Raw genomic sequence first — 11,851 nt, 5'->3', positions numbered from 1 at the left:
CCCAGGACTGAGATATATGGAGGAATGTGTTTGTGTTGGGCCCAGGACTGAGATATATGTTTGATCTCTTTCAACAGCAGTTCTTTTTACCCAGTACATCCTGTCAAGATATTAAAGAAAATTATAAGGCATATTAAAAGGTATACCTTGGAACAAACAGAGAAAGCATTAGAAACAGACATGACAGGAATGTTGGAATATCAGACTAGGAATTAAAGCAACAATGATTAATATGCTAAGGGCCTAATATGTAAAGGAGACAACATGCAAGAACAGAGGGGTATTGTAAGCAGAGAAATAGAAATACTAAGAAAGGACCAAAAATAAATGCCAGACAAAAACACTAACAAAAATGAAAAATGTCTTTGATGAGCTTATTAGTAAACTGGACATGACTGAGAAAATAATATTTGAGTTTGAGATTATGTCACTAGAAATTTCCAAAACTGATTTCATTCAATGGTGTTTTGCAGTTAGCAGTGTACAGATCTTACAAATATTTTATTAGATTTATATATGTTTTATATTTTTTGGTATTGTAAATGGCACTACTTTTTAAAAATTTTAATTTCCAGTTGTTTATTGCTGATAACTAAAAAAAAATTGATCCTAAATTTTGTGACCTTGCTAAAATATCTTATGAGTTGTAGTAGTATTAGTTTTTAGATTTGGGGGGATTTTTTTTTCTTCGTCTTTTATTTTAAGTTCAGGGGTACATGTGCAGGACTCGCAGGTTTGTTACATAGGTAAATGTGTGCCATGATGGTTTGCTGCACAGATCATCCCATCACCTAGGTATTAAGCCCAGCATCTGTTAGCTAATCTTTCTGATGCTTTCTCTTCCCCCATCCCACCCCTGACAAGTCCTAGTGTGTGTTGTTCTCCCCAGTGTGTCCACGTGTTCTCATCATTCAGCTCCCACTTATAAGTGAGAACATTTGGTTTTCTGTTCATGTGTCAGTTTGCTGAGGATAATGGTTTCTAACTCCACCTGTGTCCCTGCAAAGGACATGATCTCATTCATTTTTATGGGTGCATAGTATTCCATGGTGTATATGTACCATATTTTCTTTATCCAGTCTATCATTGAAGGGCATTTAGGTTGATTCCATGTCTTTGCTATTGTGAATAGTGCAGCAATGAACATACACGTGCATGATTCTTTATAATAATGAGACAAGATTGAAAACAAGTGAATTAGAATATCCAGGAACTGCAGAACAACTACAGAAAGTGTAACACATTCACAATGAAATTCAAGAAGGATAAGAAAAAGAAAGAGAAAAAGTATTTCAAACAATATAATTGAGAATTGCCCAAATTAATGTCAGACATGAAATCATAAGTGTAGGAAACTCAGACAACATCAAGCAGGAGAAATGCCAAAAAATTATACCTAGGTGCAATATTTTCAAACATAGAAAATCAGAGATAAAACAAGTAATTCAATTAATAAATGGTCAAAGGATTTGAATAGACAGTTCTCAAAGGTAGACATCCAGATGGTCAATAGGAATATGAAACAATGCTCAATGTCACAAGTCATCAAGGAAATAGAAATTAAAACTACAATGAGATATTACCATATACTTGTTAGAATGGCTATTAGCAAAAAATAATGAAAGATAAGTGTTGGCAAGGATGTGGAGAAAAGGAAATTTTCTGCACTGTTCATTGGTGAGGATGTAAATTAGTAAAGTCGTTGTAGAAAACTGTATGGATGCTTCTCAAAATATTACAAGTGGAACTACCATATGATACAGCAATCCCACTTCTGGGCATATATCCAAAGGAGAGAAAATCAGTATGTTGAAGAGATTTCTACATTTTCATGTTCATTGTAGCATTATTCACAATACACAAGATATTAAATCACCCAAAGTGTTAAATGTCCATTGACAGATAAATAAAAAATAGTTAGTACATACATACACACACACACACACACACACACACACACAATGGTACACAATGGGTTGCTATTCAACTTTAAAAAAGAAGGAAATTCTGTCATTGCAACAGCATGCATGAACCTAGAGAACATGATGCTTACCGAAATAAGCCAGGCAAGAAAGACAAATACTGCATTTACTTATATATGAAATCTAAAAAAGTTGAATTTACAGAAACAGAGAGTAGAGTTGCCAAAGGCTAGTAGTTGCAGATAGTTGCCAAAGGCTAGGAGTTGCAGAGGTGGTTGGAGAGGTGCCTGTTAAAGGGTACAGAGTTTCAGGAAAACAGGATGAATAATCTCTGGAGATCTAGTGTACAGCAGGGTGACTATAGTTGAGTGTGTGTTTTATATTTACTAAGTATAAAATTGCTAAAATATTAAAATTTAAAAGTCCTCACCACACAAAAAAAGATAAGTATGTGTATTAGTCAATTCTTATGCTGCTATGTAGAACTGCTTGAGACTGTGCTATTTATAAAGGAAAGAAGTTTAATTGACTCACAGTTCTGCATGGATGTGGAGACCTCAGGAAACTTACAATCATGGCAGAAGGGGATGAAAGCATTGTTCTTCTTCACATAGCAGCAATAAAGAGAAGTGCCGAGTGAAAGAGAGAAAATACCCTTATGAAACCATCAGATCTCATGAAAACTCACCACTATTATGAAGGCAGCATGAGGGTAACTGGCCTCATGATTAAATTACTTCCCATCAGGTCCCTCCCATGACACATGGGGATTATGGGAATGACAATTCAAGCTGAGATTTGGGTGCAGACACAGAGCCAAACCATATCATTCTGCCCCTGGCCCCTCCCAAATCTCATGTCCTTCTCACATTTCAAAACACAATCATGCCCTTCCAACAATCCCCCAAGTCTTAACTCATTCCACCATTAACCCAAAAGTCCAAGTCCAAGGTCTCATTTGAGACAAGGTAAGTCCCTTCTGCCTATGAGCCTGTAAAACCAAAAGCAAGCTAGTTATCTTCTAGATGCAATGGGGGTACAGGCATTGGGTAAATACACCTATTCCAAATGGGAGAAATTGGCCAAAATAAAGGGGCTACAGTCCCCAGGCAAGTCTGAAATACAATAGGGTAGTCATTAAACCTTAAATTTCCAAAATGATCCCTTTTGACTGCGTGTCTCACATCTGGGGCATGCTGATGCAAATAATGGGCTCCAGTGACCTTGAGCAGCTCTGCCCCTGTGGATTTGCAGGTATAGCCCCACTCCCAGTTGCTTTCATGGGCTAGTGTTGACTATCTGCAGCTTTTCCAGAAACATGGTGCAAGCTGTCAGTGGATCCACCATTCTGGGGTCTGGAGGACAGTGGCCCTCTTCTCACAGCTCCACTAGGCAGTGCCCCAGTGAGGACTCTGTGTGGGAGCTCCAACCCCACATTTCCCTTCTGCATTGCCCTAGCAGAGGTTCTCCATGAGGGCTTCACTACTGCAGCACACCTCTGCCTGGGAATCTAGGTGTTTCTGTAACATCCTAAGAAATCTAGGCAGAGGTTCCCAAACCTTAATTCTTGACTTCTGTGCACCCATAGGCCCAACACCATGTGTAAGCGGCCAAAGGTTGGGACTTGCACCCTGTGAAGCAATGGCCTGAGCTGTACGTTGGCCTCTTTTAGCCACAACTGGGACACGGGGCACCAAGTCCCAAGACTGCGCAAAGCAGCAAGGCCTTGGGCCTGGCCCACAAAACTATTTTATCTTCTTGGGCCTCTGGGTATGTGATAGTAGGGACTGCCTCTGACATGCCCTGGAGATATTTTTCCCATTGTCTTGGCAATTAACATTTGGCTTCTCAATAGTTATGCAAATTTCTGCAGCTGGCTTGAACTTCCCCTAGGAAAATAGGTTTTTCTTTTCTACAACCTATAGCCAGGCTGCAAACTTTGTGAAATTTTTATGCTGATTCTCTTTTAAATGGTAAGTTCCAATTCCAAAACATATCTTTGTGAATACATAAAACTGAATGCTTTTCACAGAACCTGAGTCATCTCTTGAATGCTTTACTGCTTAGAAATTTTTTCCAGTAGATACTCTAAATCGTCTCTCAATTTCAAAGTTCCACAAATCTCCAGGCCAGGGGCAAAATGCTCCTAGTCTCTTTGATGTAACATAGCAAGAGTCACCTTTATTATAGTTCCCAACAAGTTCCTCATCTCTACTGGAGACCACCTCAGCCTGGAATTCATTTTCTATATCACTATCAGCTTTTTGGTCCAAGCCATTCAAGTCTCTAGGAAGTTCCAAACTTTTCCACATTTTCTTGTCTTCTTCTGAGCCCTCCAAACTATTTCAACCTCTGCCTGTTACCCAGTCCCAAAGTCACTTCCACATTTTCAAGTATCTTTACAGCAGCACCCCACTACCTGGTACCAATTTATTGTATTAGTCTGTTCTTACACTGCTGTAAATAACTGCCAAAGACCGGGTAATTTATAAAGGAAAGAGATTTAATTGATTCACAGTTCCACATGGCTGAGTAGGCCTTAGAAAACTTACAATCATGGCAGAAGGGGAAGAAAATACATTCTTCTTCACATAGCAGCAGGAAGGAGACATGCTGAGCAAAAGGGGGGAAGTTCCTTATAAAACCATGAGATCTTGTGAGAACTCACCCATTATCACTGGAACAGCATGAGGATAACCAGCCCCATTATTAAATTACCTCCCACTGGGTCCCTCCCATGACACTTCGGGATTATAGGAACCCAGTTTAAGGTGAGACTTGGATGGGGACACAGAGCCAAACCGTATTAGTAAGTGATATTATGGATACATTAACTAGGTCATTTTAACAATTTCATCATGTATTCATGTTTCAAAACATCATGTTGTACATTATACATATATACAGTTTTTATTTGTTTATTATATGTTAATAAAGGCGAGGTGGTTGAGAAAAAGAGAAAATAAGAAGGTTTAAAAATAGAAAATAATATTATTTTTTTTAAAAGAAAAAATTCTGGAAGAAGGTAGAGGAAAACATATAGAAAGACAACAAAGATAAAAAATTACATTTGATGTCACCTGAGAAACTGTGCAAACACAAAAGGAGTGGAGTGAAACATTTAAAATCTTGTGAGAAAAAATAACACCAAGTAGAATTCTATACCCTGAGAAATTATCCGTCAGCATGAAGAAAAAATACTCTCTAGAACAAGCAACAATTGAGAGAATTTGTTTCCAGTTTATTTATAAAGAAAGAAAATAATATAGGTCAGAAACATGAGTCTTCCTAGAGAAATGAAGACCATCAAAGATGGAATAAGTGAAGGTAAAATAAACATTTTTATTTTCTTCTTCTAATAATATATATGCACTGAAAATAAAATTATCAGATTATATGAGGCAAAAACTGGTCGAACTGCAAGGAGAAATAGATGAATTTGCTATAATTGTTTGAGACTTCAATGGCTCTCTATCAGAAGTGGATGTATCCAGCAGGCAGAAAATCAGTAAGAACATAGTAGGGCGCAACAGCACCATACTGAATATAATTAATATCTACAGAGTATTTCATCAGATGAAATACATAGAATATACATTCTTCTTAAACTTACATGGAACATTCATCAAGATACACCATATTCTGTGATATAAAACACAACTTAACAAATCTAAAGAAATAAAAATCATACCAAGTCTGCTCTCACATCACAAGGGAATTAGATTGGAAATCATTTACTGAAAAATAGCTGAAAAATTTCAAAATATTTCAATATTAGACAACATATTTCTAAATAAAATATGGATCAAAGAACAAATATTAAGAGCAATGAAAATATTAGGAACTAAAAGGGAATGAAAATACAACTTACCAAAATATGTGAAATGCAGTAAATGGAGCCCTTAAAGGAAAATATATAGCATTAAATACATATATTAGAAAAGAAGCATGTTCTAAATCAGTAAGGTAAGTTTTAATCTTAAGGAAGTAGAAAAAACAAATTAAATTTAAAGTAAGCACAAGAAAAGATAAAAATTTAAGCATAAATCAATGGAATTGAAAACAGGGAAGCAATAGAGAAAATTAATAAAACCAAAAGCTGGTTCTTAAAAAGATCAATAAAATCTGTAAGGCTCTAGTCAAGCTAACTACAAAAAATAAAATATAGAGGACACAATTACTAATATCAGAAAAGAAAGAGAGGATATGACATCACTACAGATCCAAGGGACATTAGGAGTATAAATTAAGGATTATTAAGAAGAACCCTTGTGCCCACATATATGATCATCTAAATGAAATGGACTGTTTTCTTGAAAGACACAATCTGGTAAAACTCACACAAGAAGAATTAGACAATTTGAATGGGCCTATATCTCTGAAATAAACTGAATCAATAATTAATAACCTCCCCAAATATAAGTCATCAGGCTCAAATCTGTTCACTGTTGAGTTTTACCAAACATTTAAAGAATAAATGATATGAGTTATTTAAAATCTACAATCTCTTTCATAAGATAGAAGAAGTCATACTTTCTAACTCCTTTCATGAGACCAGAATTATTCTAATACCAAACTAAACAAATGTGTTGCAAGAAAAGAAAACGATAGACCAATGTCTCTTATGAACATATATGCAAAAATCCAAAAACAACAAAAATACATTATCAAATCAAACCCAATTATGTATAAAAATAATTATACACCATGTACAAGTGAGATTCATCCTAGGTATGCAAGACTGGTTCAATATAAAAATAATTGTCTACCACAAATCTACAGCTAATATAATACTTAATGCTGAGAAACTAGAAGCTTTCCCACTGAGATCAGGAACAAGATAAGGATATTCTCTCTCATTGATCCTTTAGAACACAGCACTAGAGGTTCCAGGTAACGCAATAAGACAAGAAAATAACACATACACATATATGGAAGGAAGAAGCAAAATGATCTTTGCTTGCAGATGACATGATTGTTTATTTAGACAATCCTAAAAATTTAATGAAAATGTTCCCAGAAATAAGTGACCATAGGAAGGTTGCAGGAAACAAGGATTATATATATATATATATATAAACTCTTTCCTATATACTGCAATAAACAAGAGGAACTTGAAATTAAAAACACAATACGTTTACAACAGTACTCCCAAAATGAAATATTTAGGCATACATTTAATAAAATATGGTAAATATCTATCTGAAGAAAACTACAAAGTTTGATGAACAAAATTTACAAATAACTAAATAAATAGAAATATGTCCCATATTGATGGATAAGAAAACTTAATCTTATCAAGATATTAGTCCTTCACAAATTAATCTATAGATTTGGCATGATCTTAAAGCTCAGCAAGTTATTCTATGGACGTTGACAGTCTAATTCTAAAGTTTCTATGGAGAGGCAAAAGACCTATAAGATAATGCAATAGCAAAGGAAAAGAACAAAGTTTGAGGACTCACACTATCCAACTTCCAGATTTGTTACGAAGCTACGGTAATCATGACAGTGTGATGTTAAGAACTAAAAAAAAGAGCAGTGCAACAGAATAGAGAGCCCAAAGATAGGCTCACATAAATTCAACCAAGTAATCTTTGATGAAGAAACAACAGCAGTACAATGAAGCAAAGATAAGTTTTTCAACACATAGGCTGTCAAAACTGAACCTACATTTCCAAAAACTGAATCTAGGCACAGACTTTACATGTTTCATAAAAATTAACTCAAAATGAATCATAGCCATAGATATTAAAACACAAACTCATAAGCTCCCAGAAGATAACACAGAAGAAAACCTAGATAACCTCGAGTGTGGCAACAACTTTTTAGCTATAGTAACAATGCCAAAATTCATAAAGGAAAAAAATGACTTTATTAAAATTACATACAAACAAACTTCTGCTTTGCTAAAGACACTGTCAAGAGAAGGAAAGGACAAGTCACAGACTGGAAGAAAACATTTGCAAAAGATATATCTAATAAAGGAGTCTCATCCAAAATATACAAAAATATTTTAAAATTCAACAATAAGAAAATGAACAACCTGATTTAAAAAATGGGCAAAAGACTTGATCAGACATTTCGTCAAAGAAGATATACAGATGGGAAATGAACATATGAAAAGATGTCCAACATTACATGTCATTAGTAAATTGCAAATTAAGACAATAAATTTCCACTACATACTTATTAAAATGACCAAAATATAAAACACTGACAACAGCAAAAGCTGGTGAGGATGTGGAGGAACAGGAAAACTCATTCATTGACAGCGGGAATGCAAAAATGTGCAGCCACTTTGGAAGTTTCTTACAAAACTGAACACACTCTTAGCATAATATCTAGCAATCATGCTTTTTTTTATATGTATCAAAAAAAATAGAAAACCTATGACCACAAAAAAATTGCATGGAATTCTTTACAGAAGCTTTGTTCATAACTGCCACAACTTGGAAACAACCAAGATGCTTTGAAGCACTATGTGAATGGATAAACTGTGGTATATATAGACAATGAAATATTAATTGCTAAAAATAAAACAGGTACCAAGCCATTAAAAACATAAAGGAATGTTAAATGCATATTACAAAAGGAAAGAAGTAAATCCAGAAAGAATACATGTAATAATGTATAATTCCAATTATATGACTTTTTAGAAAAGGCAAAACTATAAAGGTAATAAAAAGATCAGTGGTTTCCAGACTGGGGACAGAGGATGGACAAAGCATAGCCCAGAGGATTTTCACAGCAGTTCAATTACTCTGCAAGATGCTATAACGGTGTATACGTGGCATCACACGTTTGTCCAAACCATAGAATGACTACACTGAGTGAACCCTAGTATAAACTATAGACTTTGGGTGATGATGATATGTTAATGTAGGTTCATTCATTGTAAAAAACGTACTACTCAGCTGGGTGCGGTGGCTCAAGCCTGTAATCCCAGCACTTTGGGAGGCTGAGATGGGCAGATCACGAGGTCAGGAGATAGAGACCATCCTGGCTAACACAGTGAAACCCCATCTCTACTAAAAAAATACAAAAAACTAACCGGGCGAGGTGGCAGGCGCCTGTAGTCCCAGCTACTCGGGAGGCTGAGGCAGGAGAATGGTGTGAACCCGGGAGGCGGAGCTTGCAGTGAGCTGAGATCCGGACACTGCACTCCAGCCTGGGCAACAGAGCGAGACTCTGTCTCAAAAAAAAAAAAAAAAAAAGAAAGAAAGAAATGCACTACTCTTAGGAGGATGTGGGGGAAGGGCGTATATACTAAATCTTTGCACATTTCTCTTAATTTTGCCGTGGACCTAAAGCAGTTCCAGAAAATGAAGTCTTCAAAAAGAATGGCTTTATAAAAATGTGGAGCTAATGAACAATCAAACATACTGTATCTGAATAACATTTCTCTAATTATACTGATACTTCAGTCTTACATCTGATCCCACGAAGGGTTTAGTTCAACGCATTCCATAATGATATTTCTTAATTTTATTTATTGAAAATATTCATTCAAAATTATTCATTAATTTAATAAATATTTATTGAGCATCTATTACATACCAGTTATTTTCCGAGATACAGGAAATAAACCAGTGAACAAAACAAACGTTCCTATTCTCATAGAGTTTATATTCCAGTGGGTGAGGAAGACATACAATAAATAAAACAATTAAATCACAATAAATCATTAAGAAGAATCAAGCCCAGGAGGCATTCAGAGAATGAGGGGTGCATATGTACAATTCTTAATTAGATGGTCAGAAATGCCCTCATTGCCCTCATTGAGAAGGTGACATTTGAACAAAGACTTTAAGATGATGAGGGAGAAAGTCAAGCAGATGTCTAAGGAACATAACACCAGGCAAAGGGAATAGCCAGTGTAAAGGCCCCTAAAACTGAAATGTTTCTGGTGCAGTAAAAGAACAACAAGGTGGGCAGTGACGCTAAAAGTTGACTGAGTAGGAAATGGGGTCAGTAAAATTATTGGCAGCCATCTCTAAGGGCATCTAGTGGTCCTTAATGATGGTTACAAGAGAAAAAATAAAGAGAATCATTTGTTTATTATTCTGTAGATAATAATAGAACTAGAAACTAGAGGAGACTAATACTGATTTGAAAAATATATGACAGAGATTGTGTCCAGGCATCCTCTATGCATTTCCTGATTTAGTACTTAACATTTATTATGTATATATTATTATTTCCATCATAGATGTAGGAACTGAGATTCAGAGGGTTTAAGAAATTGCCTAATTTCATTGAGAACACACAGTTATCTCAGCATTTAAAATCAGTAATCTTGATTCCAAAGTTACATTCTTTTGACAATTTGTTATGTCAGCCAAATTGTAGCAACAGTGATAGGATTTATCTTCAACCTTGAGCATTGCAACCATTTCTTCTTAAACTAATAAACAACTAACTACTCAAAAAAAAAAAAAAAACCTTGATGCTTGTAAGCAAGGAAAAGTGTGTGTGCACATGTGTGTGTGTGTGTGTGTGTGTGTGTGTTCTTTCTACTTTTAGGATGGGATGAAAAGTTGTTTTCAGTTGAAAGAAAGCATAGCAGAGTGGATAAAAGTATGGGCTATAGCATCAGATGGGGGCTTGTTTCTTGCCATCATCGCTTGCTTATGGATGGCTTTGGACATGGTACTGAAATTCTCTGAGCTTCTGTTTTCATGTGTGTCAACTGGGCGTGCAAATAACATATGCATATGCACATAATATATGCATATAACTTATTACAGTGATAATTAAATGACAGAATGAATGTAGATTACTTATTCTGGTCTGTATGTAACATGGGTTCAATAGGTTTTAGTCACCATAATTTATATTTCCTAACTCACTGCAAGTGGCCGTCAGCTCCTACAGTCAAGAAATGTGATTGTTCTAGTATTGATAGGGCCTTACGCACCCACCCACCCCTGCCAAAGTGCAAAGGAAAAACTATTGCTCTAATGGGACTTTAAAAATGGTTTTCACCTGTAATGTACTGCAGTGAAAACTTCAACCCACTTCCAGAAGCACTGCTTAGAGTGTGGCATAATTAAAATAAGAGAACAATCAACAGCAGGAATATTAGCATAAAACTAAGGAAATTATTAAGAAATCAAACTGAACAACGTAATTAAGAATCACCAGAGGCTTCTATAAATATGTAAGCAGTGTAGGAGTTGAAATAATACAGAAGGGAAACACACTATAAAAATATGTTTGTGTCTATAGGCACTGCCTGCCTAAGTCTTCAGGTTGTGTAACTCGAAGTAACTTCTCCGGTGAGGGTGACTTATGATGGAGAAACTAGTATACATTAGATAGCATCAAGGCCTGGATTTTAACAGGTGTTATAGCACAATTTATATTTGTTCTATGCTTAAAAGTCAAAGCTAAGCCATTAAAACAGCACTCTGCCCTACTTTTGAAAAAATAAGAACTCTATAAAAATAACCCATACTTTGTATTCCAAAGTCTATACTTTTATTGAGCTACCGGATTTGATACATGGTATAATACAAGTCTTCAATTATTACTAACATGTAAGGAGTCATATTTAAACTACTCTGTTAGGGTAATGAATCCAAGAACTTAGCAGAGTGATACCTCTGGTACCGAAGTGGTAGAAACTAGGTTAGTTATTGCAGGAATGCAAGAGAGGCTTCAAGTCTAAGTTTTAATGCCTGATTTTGGTATGCGGGACCTCCTGTCTAGTTACACACTAAGTTAGACCTCCACTCTCAACTTGGAGAAGTATTTACTATTTCACTCAGGGCTATGGCAAAAAAAAAAAAAGAAAGAAAGAAAGAGAGAGAGAGAGAGGGAGAAAGAAAGAGAGAGAGAAAGAAAGAAAGAAAGAAGGAAGGAAGGAGGGAGGGAGGGAGGGAAAGAAAGAAAGAAAGAAAGAAAGAAAGAAAGAAAGAAAGAAA

Source organism: Piliocolobus tephrosceles, chromosome 13 (genome assembly GCF_002776525.5).
Source record: "Piliocolobus tephrosceles isolate RC106 chromosome 13, ASM277652v3, whole genome shotgun sequence".
Lineage (NCBI taxonomy): Eukaryota > Metazoa > Chordata > Mammalia > Primates > Cercopithecidae > Piliocolobus > Piliocolobus tephrosceles.
The sequence above is the reverse complement of the archived record's forward strand: the minus strand, read 5'-3'. Positions refer to the sequence as shown.